This window comes from Delphinapterus leucas, chromosome 11, assembly GCF_059928025.1.
Source record: "Delphinapterus leucas isolate spDelLeu-1000000601 "Yukka" chromosome 11, BTC_Dleu_Yukka2, whole genome shotgun sequence".
Classification (NCBI taxonomy): Eukaryota; Metazoa; Chordata; class Mammalia; order Artiodactyla; family Monodontidae; genus Delphinapterus; species Delphinapterus leucas.
The window spans coordinates 3,245,934-3,257,648 of record NC_143139.1 but is presented as its reverse complement, the minus strand read 5'-3'; positions in this window follow the sequence as shown (position 1 = coordinate 3,257,648).

Genomic DNA, 11,715 nt, shown 5'->3' with positions numbered 1-11,715 from the left:
CTTAGAGATTTTATTTCATATGTGACTTAGGCCTCCCCCCACTGGGTTCAGCCGTGAGTCAGTAACGTTTCTAGCACCCTGGCCTCAATTCCAGCGACATTCGTCGGTCTTCATGTTAACCACACACTAGTGTAGCCGCTCTCTAAACCTCATTGTCAGTTAAAGCTACTCCGTCACCAAGAGGCAGTAAAGAGTAGTGGGAAGAGCACAGGCTTTGGAGACTCACAGATGTAGGTTCCGTCATGCCTCTCACTAGAATTCCAGGCTCTAGTCTCTACCTAAACAATGGAGATCAAGCTACCTACTTAAGCAGGGTGATTGTGAGGATTAAGAAAGAGAAAATCTAGTAGCGGGAGTATGTAAAGAATTCTTACAACTCAGCGATAAAAAACAACACAGAAAGTGGCCCAGGGATCCAAATAGGCATTTCTCCAAGAAAATATACAAATGGACAACAAGCCCATGAAAAGATGCTCAACATTAGTTACTAAAGAAGTGGAATCAACAATGAGACGCCACTTCACACCAACCAGGATGGCTAGAATAAACAAGATAGTAGTGCCAGCAAGGGTGTGGTGTGGAGAGACTGGAAGCCTCATGTGTTGCTGGTGGGATTGTAAAACGGTGCTGTCACTTTGGAATGCAGTCTAGCAGTTACCAAAAGTTAAACACGCACCAAACGGGAAAGGGTGAGGAGGGATAAATTAGGAGTTTGGGATTAACATATACACACTACTATATATAAAATAGATAACCGGGACTTCCCTGGTGGTGCAGCGGTTAAAAATCCACCTGCCAATGCAGGGGACACAGGTTCAAGCCCTGGTCCGGGAAGATCCCACATGCCGCGGAGCAACTAAGCCCTTGCGTCACAACTGCTGAGCCTGCGCTCTAGAGCCCGCGAGCCACAACTACTGAGCCCATGTGCCACAACTACTGAGTGCGCTCTAGAGCCCACGAGCCACAACTACTCACGAGCCTGTGTGCTACAACTACTGAAGCCCACGCGCCTAGAGCCCGTGCTCCACAACAAGAGAAGCCACCGCAATGAGAAGCCCGTGCACCGCAACGAAGAGTAGCCCCTGCTCGCTGCGACTAGAGAAAGCCCGCGTGCAGCAACAAAGACCCAACGCAGCCAGAAATAATAAATAAATAAATTAAAAAAAAATAAAATAGGTAACCAACAAGGACCTGTACAGCACAGGGAGCTATACTCAATATCTTGTGATAACCTATAAGGGAAAAGAACCTGAAAAAGAATCTATACATATTCTTACGTATATATATACGTATAACTGAATCACTGTGCTGTACACCCTGAAACTAACACAACATTGTAAATCAACTATACTTCAATAAAAAATAAGTTAAACACAGAGTTACCATGTGATCCTTCACTTTGACTCCTTAGGTGTGCACCCAAGATAAATGAAAATACATATCCACAAAAACTGTACAAAGATGTTCAAAGCAGCATTATTCATAGTAGCTAAAAAAAAAAAAAAAAAAAAGTGGAAACAACCCAAACGTCCATCCACTGGTGAACAGGTAAACAAAATGTCATTCATCCTGACAATTGAATATCGTTCAGCCCTAGAAAGGAGTGAAGTCCTGACCCATGCTGTAGCGTGGGTGAGCCTGGAAAACATGATGCTCCGTGAAAGAAGCCACACATGAAAGGCCACATGTTTAATGATCCATGTAAGTGAAACATCACAACAGGCAAATCCATAGAAAATGAAAGTAGTTCGTTCCCCAGGAGAGGGAGGAATGAGTAGTGACTGCTAATGGGTTCAGAGTTTCTTTCAGGTGATGGTTTGCAAATCTGTGGATATATTAAAAGTCACTAAATTGCATACTTTAAAGGGGTGAATTTTGGACTTCTCTGGAGGTCCAGTGGTTAGTATTCTACGCTTCCACTGCAGGAGGGCACAGGTTCAATCCCTGATTGGGGAACTAAGATTCCACATGCTGCGTGGTGCAGCTAAAAAAAAAAATGGTGAATTTTATGTGGGTTGTTTATCAATTTTTTTAAGTCTATGAAATGGCTTAGTTGTGTGCCTCGCATACAGTGGGCACTCGATTACAGTTAACTATTTTCTATATTTTGGCTTCAACCGACTTCCTATCTATTTCCCAACATTGTCATTCAGATTCCAAGATGTATTTAATACCATTCATTCCTTCATTCAGCGTTTTATTTTTATGTGCTTTGTACATCCTAGAAATTGTGCTGGATCTTAAGTTTATAGAGAACACAAAAACAGTGTTCGTGCTCCAAAGGTTGGTGGGAAGATGAGCGCTGTGGGTGCAGAGGACAGAAAGCAGAAAAGGTAGCTTAAATGAGGTAATGTTTGAGCTGAACTTAGAGGTGATTTTGGAGTCAGAGGACTGGGCATTTCAGGTGGAAAAAGAACACGTGCAGGGCTTCCCTGTTGGCGCAGTGGTTGGGAGTCCGCCTGCCGATGCGGGGGACGCGGGTTCGTGCCCCGGTCCGGGAGGATCCCGCGTGCCGCGGAGCGGCTGGGCCCGTCCGGAGCCTGTGCTCCGCAATGGGAGAGGCCACAGCGGTGAGAGGCCTGCGTACATGTGCAAAGGCAGGGAGAACGGAAAGTTTGGGGAAGTAGGATACAGGAGACAGTCCTAGAACATGGGGCATAAGACATGGTATGAAATTTCACTTAACAGAATAATGTAAATCTGTTACGTATTTCAAGACCTTTGCAATAATTGAACACATTTGGTTTTGCTTAAAAATGGAAAAAAAGACCCAGTAACCAAAATCGGACGCATCCTGGCAGTCTAGTGACCAAGCATCTGCCCTTCCACTGCAGGGGGCGCGGGTTCTGTCCCCGGTTGGGGAACTAAGTTCACGCATGCTGCGTGGTAGGGCCAAACAAGATTTTTGTTTTTAAAGATAATAAATAAAAATAAATTTAAAAAGAAGCATAGTGTTATCAATTCATGCATGAAGAAAGAATCTGAAATGCAAACTCACTTTCTTAAAAATTAGGGGTGAGAGTAAGCATGATGCAATAATAAATCTATGAAATGTTTATTTCTTGGGAAATCTTTGTACTGTGAATCAGGGTAAGGCACAATCACTAAATACCAGGGCTTATTGCAGTGTCTGCAGGAACCAGGCAAAGGATGGTCTCTCTCTTTTTTTTTTAATATTTATTATTTATTTTTTTGGTTGTGCCGGGTCTTAATTGCAGCCGCCAGCTCCTTAGCTGTAGCACGTGGGCTCCTTAGATTCGGCAGGCAGGCTCCTTAGTTGTGGCTCCAGAGCTCCTTAGTTGAGGCATGCAAACTCTTAGTTGCGGCATGCATGTGGGATCTAATTCCCTGACCAGGGATTGAACCCGGAGCCCCAGCACCGGGAGTGCGGAGTCTTATCCACTGCGCCACCAGGGAAGCCCAGAACATCATTCCTTTGTGATGGATGTGAGTGTTAGGAAAGAGTTAAGGGTGGCTCTCTAACTCCAGAGTTTCTGGCTTGGGGAGCCACGTGTACAGTGACACCATTAACCGAGATTCAGCAGTGGGTTTCCAGTAAATTTGAGAATAGGGGTATGGAGGTCCGAAGAGAAGTTGGGATTAAAGAGAGAGATGGAGACTTATTAGCATAAAGAAGATAATTGAAATCGTGGATCCAAACTATGGATGTAGGTGAGGGGGAAACCTTAATGGTCAGAGAGATGGCTGGTAAGAAAGGAATGGTCTGAATAACGAGAAAACAGTGTTCTGGAAACCTAGGGGAACGAGAACTTCAAGAAGTGAGAGGTTGGCAGCATTGTCAAACACTGCAGAAAAATAAGCTAAACTAGAATTGCGATATTGGATTTGGTGATTTAGTAGCAGGTGAATTTAAAGCAATTCCAGTAAGGTGGAGATGGAAGTGGGCCCCTATTAGGCTGAGGAGTGAGACAAGGAGGAAGATGGGAAGTAGCTTTAGAGACGATAAGACCAAGGAAAGCAGTTTTCCTTGGTTTCAGGTTGGGGAAGACGTGATCACATTTATAGACTGAAAGGAAAAAGCCAGAGGACGGTACTGAGGACAGAGGGATGAGGGGGTGTTTGTGAAGGAAGAAGCTGCAGGAGGGTGAGAGCCGGTGCTGATGGAGGCCAATCAGAGCAGAGAAGCAGGTAACTGTGGAAAGGTGGCTGCCTCATTTTTCATATAGAAAATAAAATCAAAGCCATCCACCGAAAGTGAGATGGGGCATTGATGTGAGTGGAGCTTGAGAAGAGTGGCAAGCCAGGAAAGAGTGATGAGGGGCAGGTGGTAGAATTGTTAAGAGTAGATCTTGGCGAAGGACATGGAGCTGAGTCGACCGCTGATGGAAAAACACCTCTGACTGTAGCAAGCCAGTCTGCTTCACGCACCCTCCCAGCTTCCCCAGGATAAGAGCACAGAGCCCCAAAAGGATCGGAATAGGCAGACCAGGCAATTCCCTGGTGGTCCAGTGGTTAGGACTCTGCACTTTCACTGTGGAGGCCTGGGTTCGATCTCTGGTTGGGGAACTAAGATCCTGCAAGCCGTGTGGCATAGCCAAAATTTTTCAAAAATAATAAGTAAAAAATGAAGTGTTTAAACGTAGCTACTCAAAAAAAAAAAAAAAAAAGAGGGACTTCCCTGGTGGCACAGTGGATGAGACTCTGTGCTCCCAATGCAAGGGGCCTGGGTTTGATCCCTGGTCAGGGAACTAGATCCCACATGCATGCCACAACTAAGAGTTTGCATGCCACAAATAAGGAGCCCTGGAGCCACAACTAAGGAGCCCACCTGCCGCAACTAAGGAGCCTGCCTGCCACAGCTGAGACACGACACAACCAAATAAATAAATTAATTTTTTTTTTTAAAGAAAGGAATAGGCAGAGCAGCAGAACAAAATGTGGAGCTGGAGGGAGGCTTGGCTGCCAAGCGAAAGGAGAGGCTCAGCAAAGGAAGTGTTTGGAAAGGGTTTTTTTAAGTCTCGCTATGAAAACATTGCTTGATGGTTCTGAGCTGTGAAGTCTCCCACTCTTGCACTGGCTAGTAGCCTAGTTTCAAGTTAGCCCTACAAAACGCTGGTGTGCATACAGCCTGGACTTCTGGAGAATTACTTACCTCCTAAGGTGACAACGCAGTACACCCATGTCACTGTGTATAGAAGCCTATGCGTCACAGCTACTGAAGCCCGCATGCCTAGAGCCCGCGCTCCACAAGAGAAGCCACCGCAATGAGAAGCCTGCACACCGCAGCGAAGAGTAGCCCCCTCTCGCTGCAGCTAGAGAAAGCCCGCGCGCAGCAACGAAGACCCAACGCGGCCAGAAATAAGTAAATAAAATAAATAAATTTTAAAAAAATCAACTGTGTTGTATTGACACAGGAACAGACCAGCCAATGGCAAGGAATATGAGGTTGAGAAATACACCCAATTTACACTGGAACTTGGGTTATAGAGGCATTTCAAGTTGGCATGCTAAATATATATGTTTTTATTTTAGACAAATATTTATTATAAAATAATATGCTTGATACGTCAGCTTACCTCTACCTACCTACCTACCTATCTATCCACTTTAGATAACTGTAGATTCGCACATGGTGGTAAGAAAGAACACAGTGATCCTATGTACAGGATCCAGTCTCCCCCCATTTCCACGTGGACGTGGTTAGTCTGCAGTTTTTGCATCTCAGTAACTCCAGACTGGATCACAATGTTGGGCCTTGTGCTGGTTTTGTGACATTTTCTTCTCCTTCTGGCTCCCAATTGTCTCAGATCCACTAAGCACTTTAGTGTCTAGCAACATCCAGGCTAATTTTAAATGAGCACAATTTTGATATTGCTCTGTTGACAGTTCCAGAGTCTCTTAATTGGCCACCTCAGCTTGACAGTTGAACAGTGATCATTAAATATTAAATGACCTATATGGGAAAAGAATCTAAAAGAGAGTGGATATATGTATAACTGATGCACTTTGCTGTACAGCAGAAACTAACAGAACATTGTAAATCGATTCTACTCCAATAAAAATTAATTTAAAAAATAAATATTAAATACAGGGATCTAAAACCTGGATGAGCCTACTGTAGTAGTGCTGTCATGCAGATTGCTGTAAGATTTCCTTTGGCCCCAAGCTCGGTGATACATCAGGATTGAACTGGTCTGTCCAGGATTCTTTTACTTAGAGCAATTGCCCACCACAGCCCTGCTTTTCTTGTGTCGCTCCCCAGGCCCAGCCAGCACCTGATAAGCTTCTGCAGAAAATAGCTCTGCTCTCTGTGGGCAAATAGCTCTGTTCTCTTTCTCACTTCATGTCAAACCAACGAACACCAACGCCCCCCAAAACAACCTTATAAAACTCTTCTTTCTCTGTATGTTCCCTGTTTAAATCCTCTCTAATATCTTTGGGATTCTGAATGTCACCTCGGCTCAGTCTGACCCGACCCCTCTCAAATTCATCCCTCCGCATCTCCTTGTGGTCAAAGCTGGTCCCCAGCCTCACCTCCCAAGTGCTGGCATTTGAGATGTGCCGCCCTGTCCCCACCTGCCCCGCCCCCGCCCTCTGCCCCTTCGAGCCCTGTTCTCGTCGGACTCCCATGTCTGCTGGGCTGGCCCCCTCCTCACCTCTGACCCCTCTTCCGTGCATCCCATCAGTGTTGGTTCCCAGGGTTCGGACAGGCTCTCTTCACAGCCCCTCCCCCCCGTGTGAGCTCAAGTTTTTCCACAACTCCAACTACTAATGGTGAGGATGTGGGATTTCTTCTGGAGGTCTCTGAAAGCAGGGGTAATTGCCCCTGAGAACAGTATGGGATTTAAGGGAAATCACACCTGGAAGAAAAATATTCCACCTAGAAAGCCAAGATCACACTGGGATTGGAAAATGGATAGCAAAGGACAGCTGAGCAAGATGAGAAAAATAATTCAGAGATGGATTGGTTGTCTCTGAGGTCACCTTCTAAATACTCTAAAGGAAAACAGAGTGTGCAACGTCCCCTAGAAAGACCTGGGATGACAGAATAAAAGGTTTTCCACGTCTCTCAGTGACCTGCACTGACAGCCCTCTTTGGACGGTAAGAGGCCTGGATGAAAAGCAGAATCTTTGTCAAGGCAGAAGAATTTTTCATCAGCTCTGAAAGCTTAGGAAGAACTCAGCAGGTCACGTTCTCCAAAAGACGGGTCCTTACGTCGAACACCCTCCCCAATGGCCCTCCGTCACCACCACCTACACGTGGTGAACATGGGCAGAACATGAGGGGCCAGGAAAACAGAACCTGCACCTCATCCCCTGACTCGTTTCACTGACTGTCTCGTTCCAAGTCCTTAGACGGGGCTGGCGTCCTTTCTCCGGAGCTTGGCCAGAGGAGGATGTTCTATGTTAGTCGGTCCTCCTAAACGGACTTGAAATCAGTCTCCTGCCCTCAGCACTTTAGTACCGACCTGGAAAGAGACAGGAGCCTCGGCCCCTGCTGAGAGGGTCAGACCTCGCTCTTGGCCTCACCCTAAGCCTTCCCAGTCCGGACAAGCCTCAGTTAATGGGGTTTGCTGCCTGCAGAGGGCCTGGAGAGGAGAGCGATGTTGCTGTTAACTTTCCTTCTCCAGGGCCAAGCTAAATTCCGGAGAACCACATACAGTGGGGATTTGTGTTTTCTTTTTTCCATCCCCAGTCCGGGTGGCGGCCCAGCTCAAAGAGTAGTCTGTTCTGGGGAAAAGACAGCGTCTGCCTCTCTCCCAAACCAGCCCTGATCAAATCCCAAGCAGCCGGTCCTTAGATAACACAGCTGAGAAACCTGAAACCAACAGCTCAGCTCCATCGGTGCCCAGCATCACTGTCTGGAACCTGAGTCGGGCCGCTGAGATGCTGCAGTGATTGAACGCTAAGTGGAGTGACTGGGGTTCTCGCACAAGGGTTCATAGCCTGGACCTATGAACTCAGACAAAGAAGGTTTTCAGAAAGTCTGTCTGGGGCTTGAGCACTTGAGCTGTTTTGTGGCACTCGGCACATGTCCCGGGCTTTGGGATCATTGTTCTTCCCCAGCAAAGCCATTAGGTGGGTTGACATTGCCCTGCCGATCCCTTGCCTGGGCTGCCTGCAGCGCCCCCAGCAGAGGAGTGGATTCAGTGGTATTTGAGGCAAGGAAAAGGACATCCATGCTCCCGTTTCTGCTTTATTAGAGGAAGGCGTCCTTACATGAATGGGCTTTAAAAGAGGCGGAACCTCCTATGAGCAGGGGTAAGAACATGTTCCGTGAGTACAAAGTGTTTATGGAATGACTTCTGGGCTGGACGCTTCAGAAGCAGTACAGACTATAGAACGTAGGACAGGTGTGGTCACCGACAAGCCCTGCTGGGGACAGGAGAAGTTGTGAAGTCAGGAGTGGGAGACGTACATGAAAGAGTTTCTTTTTCCAGGATCAAAGAAGAGAGGCAGGAAATCCAGCTTTGCTCAGAGGCCTGGAGACCTACAGCCTATTCAGCAAATGCTGAGAGAACACCCTCAGCGTTGCAGGAGGTGGTGCCAGAGAGCTAAGGTGTGAGAGAAAGCTGCCATCTGTGCGGCCCCCAAAGGGGAGTGTGTGTACACCTGTGTGTCTGTACACCTGTGTGTCTGTACTCGTGGGGACCCGGTCTGTGGGATGTGCCCTTGGAAGAAAAGACGGGAACCCCAAGACTTCTCTCAGAGGTACGGGCGCTGTGGACCGTGGGTCTGGAGCCACTGTAAGTCACACAGCTTCTAGACGTCATACGTTTACTCAGAACCATGGGTCGTCATCCTTAGCTTCAGTGCAAAGCTCCTCGCCAGTACCTGTATTAGCAGGCTGGAAGATGCAGACAGGAGAGACCATCTTCCCAGAGAAGGTGAGAGAATACCTTTCCACTGCGTTTAGTGTCAGAGAGACAGGAGGCGGAGCTTCAGGGAGAGCTGATTTAGCTTCTGTTTCAGCAACAATGAATGAGCAACCAAGACTACTGTTTACCCTTTCTCCTTGTAGGTTTCCCAGCAACCAAGCAGACCTGAGTGGAGGGAAATAATTGGTATTACTCAGGTGAAAACTGAACAAGTCAAAGTTAGTTTTTCAACCTGGATAACTGTCTGTTGACTTGCTGGGGAATCCTCTTTCCTGGGGGCAGAATGCTGGAAGAGAGCTTGTGCTGGTTTGGAGGCAATCGCAGTGCAGGCTGGAAAGGGAAGCCAGACCCAGCCATAGATGCCAAAAAAGCTTCAAAGCGTATAGTTCCGGTCTGGGTCACGCCTCGAGTTTGAGGACTGCATTCGAGACTCATTTGCTTGGGAGGGAGATGAAGTTATATGCTCTCAGTATGTGAACTGCCTGGGATCTTTCCCAGCCAATGAGCTTTGTTCTGACCCTTCAGCACAACATCTCTACGCTCTTCCTCTGGTTCCCTTGACTCTCTGTGATGTAGTCTTGCACAGATCCTTCTACAGGGATGGTAAATATTCATCTGTTTCCCAGTCCAGTATGCAAAATGATTTAGGAACACAGATGGTGGAGCTAAGGCTAGGGGCTTGGCCCAGGCTCATACAATTCTATCAGCCAGACAGAAGGACTCAACTGCATTGGAAATCAGGAGAAGTAGCCAATAAGAAGCATTCAGTGAGGGTCTCCACCTTCTCCTGGGGTTGACCTCTGCAGTAGCGAACTCTGCAGAAAGATTTGTGAAAGATGGACTCGTGGAAGAAAGGGACAGGAAAATAAAAAGCCGTCTTTAGTAAAAAGCCGCCCGGGCAGCATGAATGAGGGTGGGGAGGAGAGGATGAGAAGAACGGTCATGTGGCTGAGTGGGTTACAGACGTGCTGAGGGTGAGCTCAGAGTGTCCAGCGTGAATATATTCCTCCAGGGTAGCAATATGTGCAAAGGGAGAAAAGAAAAAAGTACCAGGTCTGAACTTCGAAAGCCTGAGTTTGAGTCCCATGTGAGATAGGGTTACCTGCATCGCCTTGAGTAAGTTATTTATCATCTCTGAGCCCGTTTCCTACGTGCAAAATGGAATCAGAGAAACCTACAGCTTTGGGTATGGATGAGTTACATGAGTTGACTGTGGCCCTTGGGGATCACTTCAGCACTGTTCATTTCTCTCTCAGGATTTCTCTCAAAGGATCTCAGGCCTCTGTGTCTCAGTCGAAGACACTGGCTTAGTGATGGCCCAGAGTTCCTCGCTGATTTATCCTTGGAATTTCCAACCAAGGTATCTCCATGAAATACATTTGAATAGCAGGGAAGCTCCCGTAGTAAAAGAGAAGAGGAGGGTGAGGCTCTGGGTGGGTTGAAAGCAATATGGAGGGTGGGGCGGGAGAGGTAGGACTCCCTGGGTGCAATGGGAAGAGCGCCAGAGGCTTAAGGTCTGGTTCTAGTCCTGATTCCAGCACTTACTGGTCATGTGAACTTGGTGCAGGTCACCTTCAAGAAACCGAAGCTTACTTGTGAAGTCTGTCTGTAAAATGGAGACTATCTCCCCTGTTAGTCTCCTGTGATGGTGAGAAATAAAACACACGTGCTGGAAGTTCAAAGGTGCTGCATTACTATCATTATTATTCTTTTGGCCATGCCACATGGCTTGTGGGATCTTAGTTCCTTGACCAGGGATCGAACCCAGGCCCTCGGCAGTGAGAGCACAGAGTCCTAACCACTGGACCACCGGGGAATTCCCCAAAGGTGCTGCATTATAACGTAGACATCAGGTTTTAGGAAAGGCGAAGGGTAACGCTGGGGTTACGGGATCTAGTATATTCTGACATCCCCATAGTCTAGAGTAAGAATTGCTCTGGATACAAGAGTTCTGCTCACATACCTACAGGTCAGTGGACACCCCTCCCTTTTACAAATCAGAATTTTCTGCTCCCTGTGCTAGCCTCAGCCCATTTTAGAAAGCTTAGGTTGACTTCTCTTAGAAAGCCTCTGTAATTTGGGAGAAGAACCTTTGTGGTTTGGCTGGACTCTGACATCCTTGCCGAGCCAAAGACAGAGTCTGTCCCATCAATACTACAGGTGACATGCTGGAACTTATTTTCTCCTTTCAGGTACAGTTTGTGTGTTATGGCCCTGGGCCATTCAGGGCAGGCGCCAGGGCTGAAGTGGGAGAGTGAAAGGATGGAGAAACTCATCAGAAGTACCAGTGAGCATCCAGTTAAATTGACACAACGATGAGCAGACCTCGGTGGCAATATTATGCCACCAAAAATTGTCACCACAAATACCTCTGGATCTGAGGGAGGATGACAGCAAGCTCAACCGATTGAGAAAGGAAATCCAGATCCTTCCCTGCTGTGATGTCACTAGGAGTCGAAAAGGGATTTGGAGCAAGTGGTCTGAAATCAGGGTCTGATGTGAGGCAACCACAGCAGGAAAGAGAACAGAAGAGGGAGGGAGAGTCCCAGGAGTCTCCTGGCCTCCTCACCCCTCCCCACCCCGTGCCCTCTCACCATAAGCACAAAAGTACCATCTGTTCAAGGTATAAGAACAGAGGAGGAGTGAGAAAAGGAGGGCACAGGACTGAGAGGTGCAGACTGATCTCTTTCCTTTTCTGAATTTCTTTGGAATTCACTATTTGGACCAGAAACTCTACCTTTAAAGTGTCACTTTTCTTTTTTAGTGGAATGTCTTTTTCCTCAACTAGATGGCAGGCTCCATGTTTTATATCTCTCCCAGCTCCCACATAATAAACACTTCAAGGGTCTGGTAGATTGAAATCTTTTTTGCGTTA